This window comes from Tympanuchus pallidicinctus, unplaced genomic scaffold (genome assembly GCF_026119805.1).
Source record: "Tympanuchus pallidicinctus isolate F22 unplaced genomic scaffold, pur_lepc_1.0 scaffold6, whole genome shotgun sequence".
Lineage (NCBI taxonomy): Eukaryota > Metazoa > Chordata > Aves > Galliformes > Phasianidae > Tympanuchus > Tympanuchus pallidicinctus.
In genome coordinates, this window is record NW_026294780.1 from 17,333,191 (window position 1) to 17,351,086 (window position 17,896).

The window sequence follows — 17,896 nt, forward strand, 5'->3', positions numbered from 1 at the left end:
GCAGAGGGGGGATGGAAGGGAAAGAATACTATTTATTGCACTCTAAACCTCATAATTTACTCTCCTGGTATAATTATGCTATCCAGGAGAAAAAAAAAAAAGGGGGAAATTTCCTTCACTCTTCCTTCTCTCACGTTGCCTGGTTTTCCAAAGAAGGGGTTCTATTAAAAGAAATATCTTTTCAGATAGATCTCTAGTAGTACAAACATGTAAAATATTTATTATAGATAAAATATTTAAGTTTAGAGTTCTCTAGGGAATTCTGTCCCATTTATTTAATGCTTTCAAAGCTGTGGGGATATCTTGTCTTCTGCTATTAAAATCCATTTCATTAATCTGAATTTAAGACTCCTGTAAATTAATTCTGTGTACTCTTTTAAGGCATTTCCTTCATCATGCTGAAGGCCCTAGGATATGATAGTTCAACCAGCTCAGTCTTAGCTTGGCCAAATCTACTACACAACCTCCTGGAAAAGTGGCACTGATAGCAATAGGGCTGACATCAAGGAGGAAACTGGCATTGCCTAAAATGAATCAGTCTGATGAAATACGATGTAATGATCACAAGAACTTTTTTCTGAGGCTGACAAAGTAGTGCCTTGAGATCCTCCACATTCACTCAATCTTAATTGAGTGTGAGTAATGAATACGCATGTTAAACAGCTCCTTTCTTCCTCCTTGGTTTTGCATTTGGGCACTGCTGTGCTCTTCTTGGCCTTTGCACTGTTGTTTCCAAGCAGGGTGCAGGACATACACTGAAGCATTGCTACACAGATGTCTCTAGCCACCCACAGAAAGTAGTCAATGGGCTATAAATTTGTGAGAGGAAAGGAAGATTTGCAAAAGAATTAAAAGCAACTACAGGGAGAAGCTTGTATAAAAGGAGCCCTGCTGGTGGTATAGTACCAGTAGATGGACAAACTGACGGTTTTCCTATGGCAATCTGTTCCCTGCTAGCCATGAATTTTAACTAGCCATACACAGAGTGATTGCTTTGCTTGTTTGAACTTCTCATTTTATTGGCACACAGTAATGTAGTTAAACAAAGATCAGAATTACTGGAATACCATAAACTGCCTACACATAATTATCAAGAAAAGGAAGTGACCAGTTTACTGAGGTGGGGATTTTTTTAAAGCTTGTACAATCACACTGGGGATTTTTATGTCTTTTTCTTTAAATTCCCTGTGCTGTTAAATTTCACTAGTGACTACATTTCTCTCTTTACTTAGCTACCATATACTGCATGTTTTACATTTGTTTTAAGTTTAAATTACAATAAAAAGGATAATTCTAGACATCTTAGAATAAATACATGTGTCCTGATTCTACCATTTTCTTTAACACTGAGTAGTAAGCCTTTTCCTACTAAAGTTTAACCTGGAGGCTCTTAAATTAGAAAGAAAAAGTCAGTAACATTTTTATTCTGTCACAAATCATTCAAGGTTAAACTACCACTGAGAGTTGTATATATGTGGAAGACAGCACATCTTGTACCAGCAAGGCTCAGCTGCCTTCCTGATCCTGATCTCCTTGTACTACCCAAACTGTCTCCCACTGCAGTCCATTTTCTCCACAGGATCATGCTAAATGTGCTCACTAATTATCCACAGATTTCCTAACACCTCTATAGGCAGCAGCTTTTTCTATTAGAGCTACGTTGGTAAGAGAAAGGTGTGTTTTCAAGGTTATAGTTGAAGCAAAAACAGCCAAACCAGATTAGTGTTTTCCTTAAATTTGTCTTTGGAAATTTATGAAATAACAACAGAGGTATTCTGCGTTTCATTCACCTTTCTGCTTATTGTACTGAAGAAACCTTTGCAAAGGAATTTTCCACCAGAGTTATCTTTTCTGTAGATTTTCATGCGGGATGTGGCCCTTCGGTTTTAACTTCTAATTCAAGATTCTTCAAAAATAATCAAGGGAAATTCAGTCTGATATTAAATCTTAAGAAAAATTTAATATCTGTACTAAAATTTTAAATATAATACTATGTGTATTACATGAAATTACTCTGACTGGTAAAATCCTATTGGTATAATGCTATCCATAAGGTCAATAAAAGCAAGGTATATTATCAGATAAGTTTGACCCACCAAGTTACAGGGGAAGCTTGCACAGTTCAACACAAAAGCCCTCTGGGGACAGACGTCCCTGTTTCTCAACAGTGTGTTTATCATGAGAAAGGCAAAGGCATATTATGAAGAACAATACCTGCCATTAGAGCTTAAGGATATGCATAGAATTAAAATACCTTAAAGTGCCTGATTTAAACGAAGGAAGTGCACATTAGAGACATTTGCTTAATTTATACCAGAAAATACAGATTGTCTGTCTCATATGAGGTCTCACCCGGAAGCTGCCATACAAGATGACAGGATTGCATGACAGAGCATAAATGTCACGCCAACAACCAGTGCCCTTTAGCCATAATGCTTATAATGTGATCAGAAGGTTCATGGTCAAGATGAACATAAGCAGAGAGCCTGGCTATATCAGTTTTCTGATTATCTTTCTGAATTTTACTGAGCATCATATAGCTAACACTTCAAAGCAGTCAGCACTGACAGTGTAAGGTTTACTTTCCGCCTTCAGGGCTAAAAGTCCTTTCAGACCACTGAATATAAACAGACAAACAAAGAAGCCATTGGGCTGGATCTTGAGGACAAGTAATTTACAGTGTTTGCAGCCTTCAAACCCAGGATTCTGTGATTGTGCACAATGTTTCCTATCTCATTATATGCCTTTTATAAGCAAACTCGGCAGCTGAGTCTGAGCTTCCGGGTTATTTTTAAATCTTGCTTTATACATTTAGGGTAGCGTCTCTGAGGACAAGACATTTTGAAGTACATTACATCTGACTCAAGCTAACAAAGAATTTCTCTATGGTCTTACTGGATAAAGTGGAAGTCTTGGATGAACCTGTTCTCTTTAATCACAGTGAAATAATACTCTTTGATTTTCAGTGCATGTCATTCACAGTTATTTATAGGACAATGCTGGAAGTCAAAACAGTCATCAAGGTTTAGCAGATATTAGACTTAACATCATATGTTTTCATTAATGGGCTTAAATGAACAAGTAAAGAAATACTCCAGTGATTAAGACTATTAGAAAACTAGTCAGTCATATCAGCCACCAAACACAAGTCTCAAATTTCCATTAAAAAAAGTATTTTCTGTCTTAATGAACGATTATTTGATCACAATATGATTTTCTGAAAACAGCTAAATTATGATGCATCGCTAAGTACTGATGGCTCAAAAATTTAATTGCCTGTGTCAGTCTCTTCATGAAAATCAAGCATTAGAATCCAAGCAACTAAAACTATTATATCTTACAAATATAGCTGGTTTTAGGCAACATTATAGTATTTTAAAAGCCAACTGCCATCTGCTCTGTCAAAGTAATAAATGAAGAAGCTGGATTTACATGTGGCACTCTGTTAAATGAGGTAAAGTTCAGGACAGAGTTTCACTTCCCAGCAGATGGGGATCTCCCAGCAGGGATGGAAGTCAACAAAGAGAGTAGCAGGGGGTTTCCATAAATTCATGTGATCCCTGGGCAGAACTAAATGGATTAAATAACAAGGGCTCTAGGAGTTAAGCTGTATCTTGTTATACTAGGATGTCTCTGCATATTAGGTACACAACATTTATTCATCCTTTCTTAAAACAGTAGAGAAAACATGCTTTCATTTTTCTTTAACTTCCAAGCTAGTTTTGCCTTGTGTCTTCTAGAACTGCAAAACAGAAGACAAACTATGAATATCATCTATAAAAAAAGTTTTAAAGAGTTGATATTATTGTAGAGGAAGGCAAAAAGTATCCATGAGGACTATTCAATAGTTTCATTCAAGTACCCTAAAAATTATAATATTCACTGTTCATTAATATCTGTGTCATTGAGATTTTTATTTTCAAATGTTGCTGAAAAATCTTTTTCTTGTTTTTTAACTTTTTTTAATGGTTGGATAGTGAAATTTTACTACACTGTGATCCTCTTTTTGAAAACCTCTGTTTATCATCTAAACTTATACTAGTGAAGGAATTTAGCAAGTAAACTGTACTGTTTAAAAAGTGAAAACATACGTAGCAAAATGCTTGGATGTGTACAATACATGTTTTCAACTCATTTGTATGTATGTGGGCAAAGGAATCTGTATTGAGAGTTTTGGATTTTATTGTCGGAACATTGAACTTGAACAAAAATTTGAATAGCCAGAATTATAATGCTTGAAGTAATGTTCGGTTTTGAATAATTTTTCCACATTTGCTTGTAACAGCTCTGCAAAACCAGTCTCTTGAGTTCTTATGCCTTAACTAATGTTTCTGACATTCCTTGTAACAAACACCTGATCTGGAGTGGGAGTTTCTAGCTTGGGTTGTTTGTTTAAATTTAGTTTGGCTGAAATCTTTTGATTATTTGCATGATAGGGCTGCAATAGCAAGCACACAGCATCCCTTGCCTCAGCATGGCAAGGCTGCTCTATCTCGCTGTTTCACAGCATTGGATTTTCACCAAATAAAAAATAAAGTTTGTGAGCTTAAGGTTTCTATAGGTTATGCAATCTAGACATTCGCAGTACAGATGATTCCGGATGTTTTATTTTGCCCAATCTCAACCCAGAAAAAAACAGAGGAAGAAAAAAAAGAAAAAAAGAAGTGTTTTCTGCTGTTAACAAGCATTTGTTTAGTCTCTGTGTGCTTTTAATTAAGTAAAACTATGTGGAGCTGTACTTGGTGTTTATGTAGAGACGTATATGTTCTTAGGTGTAACACACATATATACTCATACAGACAGATGTAAACCTGTATACCAGTTTCAGATATTTTTAATTACAGACACTATCACAGGTCCCATCTCTTATTATATCATCTGGTTTCCTGCCTGTTAAAAAATTAACTGCATTATTGTGCACCCACTTTTCCATTGTAACAGAATTTTGTGCATTTTCTGAGACAAAATATTTTGCAAAAGAATCCCTTTCCTAGGGAGAGTACCCATTTCCCAAAGTCCTTTGTTAAGATGACAGATTGGTAATTCTACCCCCATCAGCTGTGTTTTTCCCGAAGAATCAAGTCTTAGCATGTAAAAGAAGTTTAAGGGGAAGATCTCTTTGTTGAAATGAGTTACCTCATTTAATCTCAACCAAAAATCTGATACACATTCATTTTCACATCTTCTCCAAAATCATGTGGCCATTTGAACAGCTGTTAACATTGGACCGATTGGCTTTGGAAATCTCAAGAACACAAAAAACAAGTCTAACAAAAGACTGAAAGCTGACAAAAATATTTTCCCAAACTCTGCAGCATGTGTACCTATTTCCTACTTCAGAAAACACGTTTTTTATTGCCTGAAAACACTGTGGGACACTGCCTGCTGATCTGCCAAGGAGCATCTACAGAAAAAAATGACGGTGAGGTGCAGTAGGGTGGTTTTACAAAGTTAATTCTTTCTCACAAACACATATATATTTTTTTACACTCAGACTTTCTTTTATATCTGCTTCTCTGTTTCACAACACTGCCCCGTCTGTGAGTGGATAGAACAGCAATTACAGTTTGAGCACTTAAATAGATCCTTCTGCTCCCATTTTTTTTTCCAACACATATATTTATTTCAACAAATGGTTTTGAAAGCTACATTTTTTTTAAAAGAAAGTTTCAACAATAGAGAGAAGGTCTTTTATTTGCTTCCACTGAAGTCAACATCCAGCTCCTATTGTTTTCAAAAATGAAGGATCAAGTTCATGACATGTTTACAAGACAATACAAAAGGAAGAAAGAACATAACAAAGGTATAAATATCTTTATATGTCTATCTATATATAAAAGTAAAAACTTTTAAAGCTGTCTGTTCCTATTTCAAAATTTACACAAACCTTCCTATTAACATCTAAATACACCGTATTGCATTGTTTGACTGAAAGGGAAGAAGAAAAGCAACAGAAAATTTGAGAGTACTTAAAAAGTGCAATACAGGACTGTGTGGAGCTAGAGAAGGGAATGCTTGAGACAGGCTTGGATCCAGAAGGTGTCTTGTGAAGGGCTTCTTATGCAGATTACTTCAGAGTGTGTGGGGCTGTCTCAAAGCATCTTCCTGACTTCAGAGCATATCTGAGCTGCAGATTATCACAGAAACCACAGTTGCAAGCTCACATAGCTTCTTAATCCCTATATTCACTGAAAGGAACACATGTCCTGAGGTCTCTCCAGTTACTTATTGGAATGTGTTCCCAGTCTGTATTTTTAGTGGTGTCCTGCTTTTATTAGTCTAAAAGCCCTTGCTTCATGATCATATGGTATTATTTCCTGACATGGTCTATTTTAAAGTGACTACCTATTTGTCAAATCCCCTGAGTGCCTGTGGCTGTCAAAGGTGCCAGGATGTTTAGTTCATGTCTGAGAGTCATAGCATTTATCTCTTCAGTCACCCTTCTGTCTTTTGTAGTCTCTTAGCCTTCACCATATGTCTTTCAAATGTCTATTACAGCTGGGAAAAAAAGAGCAGCCATACGTTACAATTAATAGGCTTAGTATTTTTATGTTGGGATGTCAAAATTTTCACCCTGTCATCTTCCCCTCAGAATAGCCACTGATACTGTAAGTCGGGGTATTCTTAGAAATTCTGCAATTCTTGACATATTTTCATATGTGTTGTAAGTTTAAAAAAAAAAAAAAAAAAAAAAAAGATTATTTTTCTCTTCTGTGGCAGTACCATGTTTTTAACCTTCAAATTATTGAATATTAATAGTGCCATATAACTTTGTTTAGAAAATAATACATTTAAATTCTGATCTCTCTCCTTGAGAAGGTTTCTAGCTACAGGAAATGGTTTTGTTTTCAGCTATGCTCATACAAGGACTCAGGCAATAGGAAAGAAATGTAGGTCAGGACTTCCAGATACCTCACCTTTTATTAGGACCCATTGCCTCAAGTTGATTGGAATTGGATGCCTATGTGGAGTACACAAACAACATATTGTTTCAAAGAAGCCTCCAGCCTTAGCCATGAGGCACAGGTTACTTTGAGGTGGCAGAGTTTGGGCATTAAATTAGTCATTTAGATGTCAGGTGTCATCAGGACTTGGGCAAATATATGCATAGACAGAGGCACATCTTTAAGAAACATCCCAGACAGATGCCTGCTCGTTTTGGTTTCTGAAGCATTGAGAAACAGAAAACGTATTCTTAAGGTTCTTACAAGTCTGTGACAGACTCCCAAATTAGCTGGCAAAATACAAAGTCTGTCCTAGTCTTTTGGAAGAATTAATTTGATCCAAATGTTAATTATTACTTGAAAAGAGGTGAGCTCTGCAAAGCAATATTGATATTGCCATTTTAAGGTGGAAGAGTGTTGTTTCAGTATAATTTACAACAGACAAATTGAGACAAAAAAATCTCTTTAAAGACAACAAATATCCAAATCCTTCTTCAGTAGTTTAATCACGCATTATGATTCTCAATAAGGTCATATTTCCCTTTATACAGTAGAAAATACAGTGAATCTGCTGACAAAAGCTATATGCAATGTGACAAAGCTGCAAAACAAAGAAGTTAATGTTATCTTAAATTAGATATGCATGGAAGACCTTTTACATTTTGTTGACAGATTCCATTGCCTTGACTCAGTACAAATCTGTAAAACAAAATTCAGATGTAATCTACACTGTAGTGTCAGTTTGGAAGAAAAATTTATTATTCAAAAGTGTGCAAGGAATTAAAACAATATTTTGTCTAAGCAGGCTACTGAAACTGAAAAATGAAATTATCATTTATTGGGAGAAGATATTTCAAGTTCTTTTTCAAACTCTATGATGAAATCAAAACAAATTTTAATATTATAAAAAGTATTTAGAAAAGTAAAAAACAGAAAATAATTTTGAAGTGTTCCCAGACTTATTTTTTGCAGCTATTACGTGTGTTTTAAACTTCAAGATGGTATGCAGAAATTGTCAATAAAATTGATTTCATCTCACATAACGCAGATCAAGAACAGAATTGATTCAATCACTTTTATAAAATATTCATGATTTTTTACCCAAAAATGGTCATTTACAGTTAAGATTATTTTTTCCATGCACATTAAAATTGAATGTTTTGTAATTAAGGTAAGCCTTTCATCTTGGAATGGATGACCAGAACCTATGAAATGTAATTTTTTAATCAACATTGACCGTAAATATCTATTTACAAAGATGAAAATTCAGAATAAATCTGTTAAAGCTTGTGAATATATTCTGGATTTTCATCAGCCTAAATGACAATAGAAGCGTATCCCTGGCTGCCCCCAACACTGTTTCACTTAAGTGTTATTTAAAACAAATTTCCAGTGCAATAAAGCCTCTCCCCTCTGCAAACGTAAATTATATTTAATATGCCTGGGAACAAGCAAAGCTGCCAAAGTCTGAGGCAAGCCAGCCTTTATGACTTCAGTCCGTTCTCAGCCCTTGATTACAATTTGATTTCCTTTGGCATCAAAAGGCAAACTATTTTAGTGAACAATGTTCTTCCTTTACCAAGAGTGAGCTGTAGTTACTTGGCAGAGAGCCTATTTATTCGCAGACAACATGTCCAACCTCTCAGCAATTGCAGACCCGTGGACTTTGATTTAAAGCAGTACAAAGTAAGAAAAACAGACCAGAATGTATATTGCTCACTTGAGAGGCTTATTGTTTAAAAAGTCTACTTATCATCGGACTGTGCTTCAATCCTCAACACTTTCTTTTGTGTACTTTATGTCAGACATATGGCCACATTGGGATGCTGACAGCAGCTTTAACACTACTGCACTACACATAGCACTTGTAATTTGTTCTGTCTTATAGACAGGGTTTCCTTCAAAGAAGAAAGTGAATTTTAAACGCTGCTGTTAATAACTGTAATCGTCTGACAAGAAGATATAAAAGTGATGTGTTTGGGATGATGGCAGAGTTCATTCATTTACACTGGGAGGCTCATAGATGTTAAGCATTCAAAGTGAAGCATCTATTACAGTAAGAAATGAAAGCCACAAGGGCTTCTGAATTCAGTAGCACAAGATAAAATGCTTCTATTCTCTGAACTCCTCCCCACTGCAGGGAAAAAAAAAGAAACAGGAGAAGTGCATTTCAAGCGCAACCTCTGAGTGACAAAATTTCACTCACCCTTTATGTTTATATCCAGCTTTGGGTAGTCATATATCCCCCTCGGGCTTGCAACAGCATGTTTTTCCCTTTCTTATCATCATCTGAGCACCAAGAATGCCCTTTTACCTCTTTTCCTGTTTGTTTTGTTTACTTAAGTACCTTAAATCCGATACTGTGACCAGGAAGGGAGAGCAGGTGAGGCTGCATTCTGGTCTCAGAGATCATTGCTGCATGGGCCCACATGGGCGGGAACCTTCCCGAAGAAAAGAAAGTGGGTTTCCTTCTTCTCTTCCCCAAATCTTCCCCCAGGCCAAGGTGCCTCCTGAAGGGATTAGGCTCCTCTTTGATTTCGATAGAATTCTACACCTTAAAACGTCAGCTCTGCTGTAGTGTGAGAAGTTTCCAATGATAACATTCTTGTATCAGAAAACATGGCTTCATTAACAGGAAGGACACGTGAGGAAATATCCTGACTTGGGCAGTGTTCTGTTTGAAACATTTTGATAGTGTTAAAATTGTATTTCATTTTCAGTGATTTTTTGAATCAGAAGTGAAATTTTTAAAAAGTGCAAGCTTGAATAGGAGCACAGTGTTTCAATGGTCACAACCTCAATCTGTTTTGGAATCAATAATGAAAAATTAAATCTTGGAATTTCCCAAAGAATCGACATTGCAAAGGTTAGCCGAATTTGATTAAGAATAAGATTTATCTGAACAGAAGAATGACATTATGAAACTGCATCCCTCACCACTGTGGCAAAGAGACACTAGAGTAAAACAAGGAAGAACATAACATAATTACAGTGCCAGGTAAAAAATTCAAAATAATTAGAAAAATTGCGTGTTTGCACGTCTTTTTGAAAAACTAACAAACACATTAGTGAGGAAAGCGAGGAAGAGTGAGAGTGGGGATTAGATAGGTGTCTGAGCTATTGTTGATAGCAAAAATTGCATAAGATTATTAAGGTCTTGAGCATTGTGTCACTGTCATGGCAAATAAAGAATAAGGTCTGAGAAAAAAAAAGTCTCCTGTGTACTCTAAAGATTGTCATAAGTAATAAAAAGAAAGTGCAGTTGGGTGTGCGTTTTGAGAACATATTCATTGTGAATCTGCTGGAGTAGAACAAGAAGGTAGACTGGGAGGAAATAATGTTATTATATTTCATCTGGAAAATTCATCATATTTAAGGGAAAATATCAGGAAAAAAAAATCTATGGGGATTTTTTAACCATTCCCAGATTTACTGAGAAGTAAGAGCAATATAGATTAACTCAAAAATGCTGAAGTATTATTACTGTATAAATTTTAGGATAAATTCCATAGATGTGTAATTTATTTTCTATGGAATCTTACCAAGCTAACTCCAATGAAATATGGCAAACTTGATTTGCTGGCATAACTCAAATACTCTGGATTTCTTGTTGGTTCTGGCAAACAGCAATAATTGGAGAATCACTACACTCCAGCCATATTTTGTTTTCCATTGCCTTAGCCCTTAGGGTTGGGGATAGTGAAATACCTCAAAATATAGCTAAGCAGCTATATTTTTGTCACAATTTGACAAAGAGTTATATTCAGTCAGTGTTTACAACTCTGCCATGCTGACATGATCCATGTGAAGCACAAGGCCTATGTTTCTCTATTGTGAGACAGATTGTCAAGTATGAGTTTACACTAAAGACATTTACATGTAGTTCTACCAATGTCCAATAAAATAACACAGAAAGTCAGAGAATCCATGGAAGAGATGCTTTCTTAGCTTACTCACCTGTGTTGCGATAGACTTGAATCTAAATTATCTCTCTTGCAACTTCATGATGCAGTAATTTGACCTCACTGTATAAGAAATTATCCTTAGCAATTAATTACTGAGTAATATGTTACTAGTCTGTGTCATTCTCCCGGTTATAGTGACTTATAGGATTACAGAAGAAAGCAGTCGTCATTCCCAGGCTGAAGACACCACCCAAGGTACTGATGCCAGTCCCAGCTCAATGACTATCTCATCACTGACTTTAAATAGAACTCCTGGTAACCCAACAGCTTAATGGTTTGAGCTCTCACCAAGTTGATGTCCTGTCCTTGAAAGTAAGGACTTGAATGCAGCTTTAAACGCTCAACTTGGATATGCTATTGTCAAACACATAATCCAAAAATCAACAGAAGATGACTATGTTGTGTATGTTTTGTGCATGGTCTGAGCAAATGTAAAAGACCAAGCTCACAGGAGATGAAAGTAGATGAATGGTTTTGTTCAAGAAGCTATACTTTGGAATCTGGGGAGATTTCGCTTCTGTTACGAAATCTACTGTCAGATTCTCCGCTGATGCAGCAGTTTTCTAAGACACCAAAAAAGCTGTACACACTTCAGCCAGGCTTTGATAATGCCTTCAAGCTAACCAATGCAGCTGAGGATGACGTTAAGAGGATCACTCATGCCTAAAAGTGAAGAGGGGCACTTTTTTAGGATGAGGTAGGTGCCTTACAGTTTTAAGAATCTGTTTTTGAGGTGAAAGTGATTTCTCCACATAAGGAAGTGAAAAATTAATAAACAAACTCTAAATAAATGATCTGCACAAGCACAAAGAGAGCTACAAGTGAATTATCTCAGTATTCTATTTTGCATCCTCCCTATTACACTGGTCTGTCATGCTTAAAAATACTCTTTTCTCAGGCTTCCAATGCTCATCCACATTCTAAGCAAAGAAGAAAATTATGATAACATCACCATTTTAAAATTTCAAATACAAGAGCCAAATTCATCCCTGATGTGATCTCATTAGCTTAATGAGATTACACCGGGGATGTAATTGTCCCAAGGACTAAATTAAATGAACAGTAATATATGTTTTTTGTAGAAATCTGTAATGTGCTTTCATTAACTTTGTCCCCCTAACCACATATTTAACCTCTCTTTCTCTCTCTCCACTCATTGTCGGTGTAAATGTAGCTCATCATCCAGGTAAGATTAAACACATTAACTACAAGAAGGAGTCAGAATGTTGAATTTACCTATTAATCTTTCTCCCACCTTTTTAATGGACTGATTTCAGCTCCACGAAGCAAAAAGCAAATATTGCTTCTCTCCATAATGAAAAGGTTTTTTTTTTAAAAAAAAAAAAATAATAATAATGGGTACCAGGTGCATTTTTTAATTATGTATCTTTTTTCTTTCATCTCTATTTCCTTCAAAGTGGCAAAAATCCAGTCACTGTCTTGCTGCATCATGTAAGAATGTTTCACTTCATTGTGTTACCAAAGCTTCAATCCTTGTTTCAAACTGTGAATATTAATATTTATTTCATCCTCTGGCTATCCTAAGCCAGAGCAAATGAACTGTAGCATCATTAAAATGATTTGGTCTCTTGACCCTTTGTACAGTTTAAAATGGTGTAACCTGAACCATTTTAATCTGAAGGCTGGAAGAAGTCAAAAGCTGTAATGAGTTTATGACACCTCAAGACATCAGAGTAAGTGTATTGCTGTAGATGGTACATCTGCATACAGAAGCTGTATGATATATCTTATGAATGAAACAGATATAAAAAGTGTCTAGTAGTAGATTTTTCCACCTAATCTCATTAATGACTTCAGAGATCAGATTTTGCACAAGGAATGAAATAGTGACACCAGAATTAAATACCTCTGACAACTTTTCCAACAGAATAAACATTACTGTGAGTATTAAACCTTTGCTATTTTGAAACTGACAAGTAAAAATTAAGGAAAATGCTGCCTTTCAATGAGCTGGGTTTGTTACAATTTCTTAGAGTGACACATTTGTCTCTTCAGTCTCAATTTTAGATGTTACTTCAAAGAAACTCTAGGTATTGTGGAGTTTTATCCCACTTTTTCTGTGGCCACATCCAGAGATTTCATGGGCTCCAACGAAAAAAATCTCTTCAGAGAAATCAGTGATAAGTGAATATTATAATTCTTTACATGCTTTTTTTGTTTGTTTAACTTTTGCATATGCTTTTTCATTTGTTATAAGAACTCTAAACACTTTATAAAATGAGAGGAGTCCAGTCTTACAAGTGGAAAAACTTAGGGATAATGATCCAAAACAGGAAAGCAGTTACAGAGGCAAAATCTCTACCCCAAATTTCTAATCCAAAGTATCATTTTTAATCAATTTAAGAGACAGCTTCTGCTCATACTATATAGTGGTGTTAGCGCTCTTTGCTTATCTTGAGAACTTACAATCTACTGGCAGGGAAGAAGGCAAATTAAACAAGGAAGAACGGATCCAGTCTGCAGAGTATCCAGGAGAGCTGAATGTTACAATATTGAATTAAATAATTACAGTAGCAAGAAAAAAACATTTAGAGAGCAAAGGGTGTTCTTGGTCACTGATTGCTATTTAAATTGGTTTGGCCTCTAACGATTTAGAGATGGTCAGAAGGCGCAAATCTCCTCAAGCTTGATGACTGAAGAAGTTAAAAAGCCCAATTTGCATAGTACATTTTTATAGACTGTTAAGCCTTTAAAGTAGATTAATAAGGTTTAGCAATTTTAAAGGCATACATTTATAAAAAATGAAGACCTTCCACTCAAAATCAAAACATTCAGAGTTTGATTAGAAAAACGTACAAACCTACTTACCCAGGTTAAGGTCAAAGTGCTACTACAGACAGATAACCAAAAATTCTGCACAGGAAAAGCTTTCAAATTTAACCACTTATGTATTTTAATGTCTCCCATGGTGCTGTTCAAATCCTTAAAGACTGCTGCTTGCTGAAATAGCTTTACAGTTTGGAACTCCAGTTAAAATATTTGTGTTATTCTTGTTTCAAAGTGGAATTCTATTCAAGCTCCTCATGTTAACTCTCCAATATTTTTCCATTAAATGGCAGAATATTCTTAAGACATAATTTGATGACAGAACAAGAGAATATGAAATATACTGTCAGCCTTCAAACACCCAAACTTTATGCACTAAATCCTGTTATGCAAATTTCATCCCAAAGAGGCTTCTGCCCATAGAGAAAGAGCAAATTATGGTGGGACAGATTAATTGCTATTGACAGATGAATATTGCTACTATTTTAGACCAAAGCGATTTAACTATTGAGGAGAAAATCAAAAGAAGTTACTCAAAACAATATTTTCCACCTTTAAAAAACAAAAACAAACAAAACTGTTGAGTTGCACTGGGAAACTTTACTTTGAGCTACTTCTGTCAGCAAATAAAATTACCATTTTGTCCTCTTGGATGAGTATTGTGTAAAGGCAAATCATGCTTATATTTTGGAAAATAATGTAATTGAAAAAAAAAAAAAAAAAGTTAAAAAGCATAGTTAAAAAAAAAAAAAAAAAAAACCTGTTAAGATGTGCAATTTACTGGTGTGTAAAATCTTTATACCAGCAGTTATGGCAGCAAAAATAGTCTCATACCAACCCAATAATCCCAGCTATTCTTGTGCAGTAATTTGAGTGTCTGAATTACAAACTAAATTTTCCTCTTTGTTTTTTAACCAGTAAGTCAGATACTTATTACAATTTTTATATATAACTTTACTTACATATACATATTTTTCACCAAGAGGGTGGTGGGAATGGAATAGGCTCCCAGGGCAGTGGTCAAGGCCTCAAGCTACCAGAGTTCAAGAAGACTTTGGACAATGCTCTCAGAAATGTGGATTGATTTTTAGCCCTCAAAAAAGAAGTTATTCAAGGAAAAAAAGCACAAAGTATGAAGGGGGCCAATTTCTGACTTTGTGCCTTACTCCCAGAATTTTGTTAGAGAAGCTTAATTGAAGCACTGTGTTCTTCCATTAAATAATTAAACAACATGTTTATATAGAAACATTAATATTAAAGAATTGGACTTAGTGATCAGTTTAGCTAATAATATGTTGTTGGGGGCTTTGAAACTGAGTTGTGCTACTAAGTTATTAATCAAAATAATAAACAGTCATCAAAAGTCAATGATTAACTGGATTTTAAAAAGTATTCATTAAAACACTAATTAAGAAGTATTGAATGGTATTTAATGACATGACGTTTGGTCTTAGTAGAGGCTCTTGGACTTGCAAAATTAACTTCAGGTCTAGGGAGTACTGTTGTTTGGAGTGTACTGCAATGCCCTCCAGCCAGGGGTCTGATTTACCCCAGAACCACTGCTACCAACATCAATACTACCATTGCTTCCAGCTGTGTTCAGTGTGCATGCAGTGAGACCCTACATTCTGGCACTAAGCTTTGTTTCATAGCTTGCATTTGGAAAGAGATTGCAAAGGGTTAGCCAAGTGTTAGTCAGGCGGTGTCTGCTTTGGTTGCATAAGTTACTGTTAATAGCTGGGAATCCCTGAGAAAGTCAAAGGAAACTGCATTGTGGCTGTTGCTTCAAAGGGCAGGGATGGACAGCGTGCTGGATTCTTTTTCCCAACAGCATCTATATTTATCTCTATTGTTCCTTTTTTTTTTTTTTTTTTTAAATGCTTAGTACTAAACCTGGATCCCAGCCAGAGAGGGACAACAATATCTTGACAGAGAACCTCACGCATCCCACATGGGTCATCTACATTGTCCAAGATCTGTGTGCATCAGAGATTACAACAGTGGAAAACAAAAGAATTACGCAACAGAAAGGTCTTGATGAGTGTAAACAAGAGAAACGTGACTTACTGCTGAGGCACTTTCCTGCCTTTAGTTGAAGCAGAGGGACAAGAGAAGGTCCGCCCTTCAAATCTTCTCAGACAGTAAAAGAAAAATGCAGTTAATAACTATCTGGAGTCTCCGATACTGTCGCCCAGTGTTTCTGTTTAGTCAGTACTATTCTTTAGAGCAGGGATAAAGGATTGAATCATACCCAATTTCTTCCAAAGCTGTCATTTGTCTTAAGATCCAACTGATTGCATTGATTAAGTCCTAGGTAAACTAAAAATGCATTATTAAAGTCAATCCTATTTTATCCAAAAGGGAAATTAACCCTGCTCCTGAAAGAGCTTGCTACCTACAGCTGCTGTATGGAAGGATGCATAGATGAGAATGAAACTGTCTCTGGGGTTAGAGGGTACACTGATGGTGTAAGAACTGAGGAACAGAAATTGGAATACAGGAAATTCTGTTTTGGTGTATAGGGAAAAAACTGAGATAGTAAAAAATTACTAATCAAGTCTTTCAGCAATCTGCTGTAAGTGAGCCTGCTTTGCACAGAGTACTGGGGTCAATGACTTCAGAAAGTCCCTGCCAAGATCAGCTGTTCTATGGCTCTGTAACCGTGTGAAAAGAAAGAACATAATGTGAAGGTTAGCTTTAATCTCATAGCTGGAGCACTTGGTTTGCTAGAAGAAATCTGAATTTGGGACCCCAGAGCCAAATGTCTACATATAAATGTATATATATAAATGCATATGCACACGAGCTCACACACACACAGAGGTGTTAAAACTTCGTTTAAAAAAGTAGACAAAAATGAGCCACTCCTTTTATAAAATGCCATATGTTCTTGCCTCCTGAAGAGAGTTTGAATTCTGGGCTGCAAGTTACACAAGAAGAGGAGTATCTCTAGAAATTTTGGGTGAAAACCAGTTGAAAACCTGGGTGAAAACCAGTGAGCCAGATAGAGACATATCCCCTAATTCTGCAATTGGGAAGAAATGCATCCATTCACTTACCTCAGGTAGTTCCTTACCTTTATTACAAGATGCATAATTTCCTACATGTTTTTGTTCAAGAAACCTGGGTATCTCTTTTCCACCTAAGTATGTGGGTGCCTTCATTGAACTATGCCCTGTCACATAATGGATTTCACACAAACGTACCAACAGTCTTGAAAAGTTTATCCTTTCTATGAACTAAATCCACAGGCTTTCACTTTTTATATGGTCGATTTCTAATACTTTCTACAGAAAAGCGCTAACTTCCTCACCCCCAAATTAGTAGATGCTACAGAGCTCAAATGATCCAAATGGAAGCTACCTGATTTAAAGAGAACGAGATCCTTACACACACACACCTTCTTTGATATATCATTGTTCTCTTTCCTACTAAGTGTGTATTATCTGTTATCTCCTGTCTTACAATGTATTCTTTCAAGAAACAGTGAAAGGGAAAACTAATTTCCAGTTCTGTGCTTTTTTTAAAAACCTCTCCACATGAGGTCTTTGTTATGGCTGCAGGCCCCAGGTGCTAGAGTAACATGATATTATTTTATCATAATCATTGATATTATAGACCTTGTAAGAAAGAAGGAAGTGTAATTACAAAATTAAGCAGGAAGAGAGGGTGGTCAGTGAGGAATGAAGTGTGGGGAAATAGGTTCAAGAAAAGGGAAAATTATTTTTCTATTTTATAAAAAAACAAGCACCATAATTTTAACTTTTTATATACCCATACAAGTAGAAAAGTCTTTTCCTGTGCAAAAGCCTGAAAATGAGTTCGGCATGAAAATGTTTTTGTGCATACAAATCTATTGTAAATCATTTTTAAAGATTTTCACCTTTGCTCCATGTAATTAATTATTGAAACAATATTTTCCTTACTGTTCTTAGCATTCCCACTGAGTGTGGAAGTCCTGAACTATGTGCTGAACATGAATCAGCCTTGAATTTGACAGTAGTGAGATAAGAAAGTAGAGGTGGATGTTTAAGAGATTTCATGCAGGCAGGAAATGCTAATATGTTACAGAACAAAAATATATTTCCCGCTGTGATAGGTAGGATGGAGTCTATTTCTAAACTATAGTAGAAGTCTCTGTCTTAATGTTGCTAATCATATTAGCTAAATATCACAGCAGGTAAAATGAGTTTTCAATAA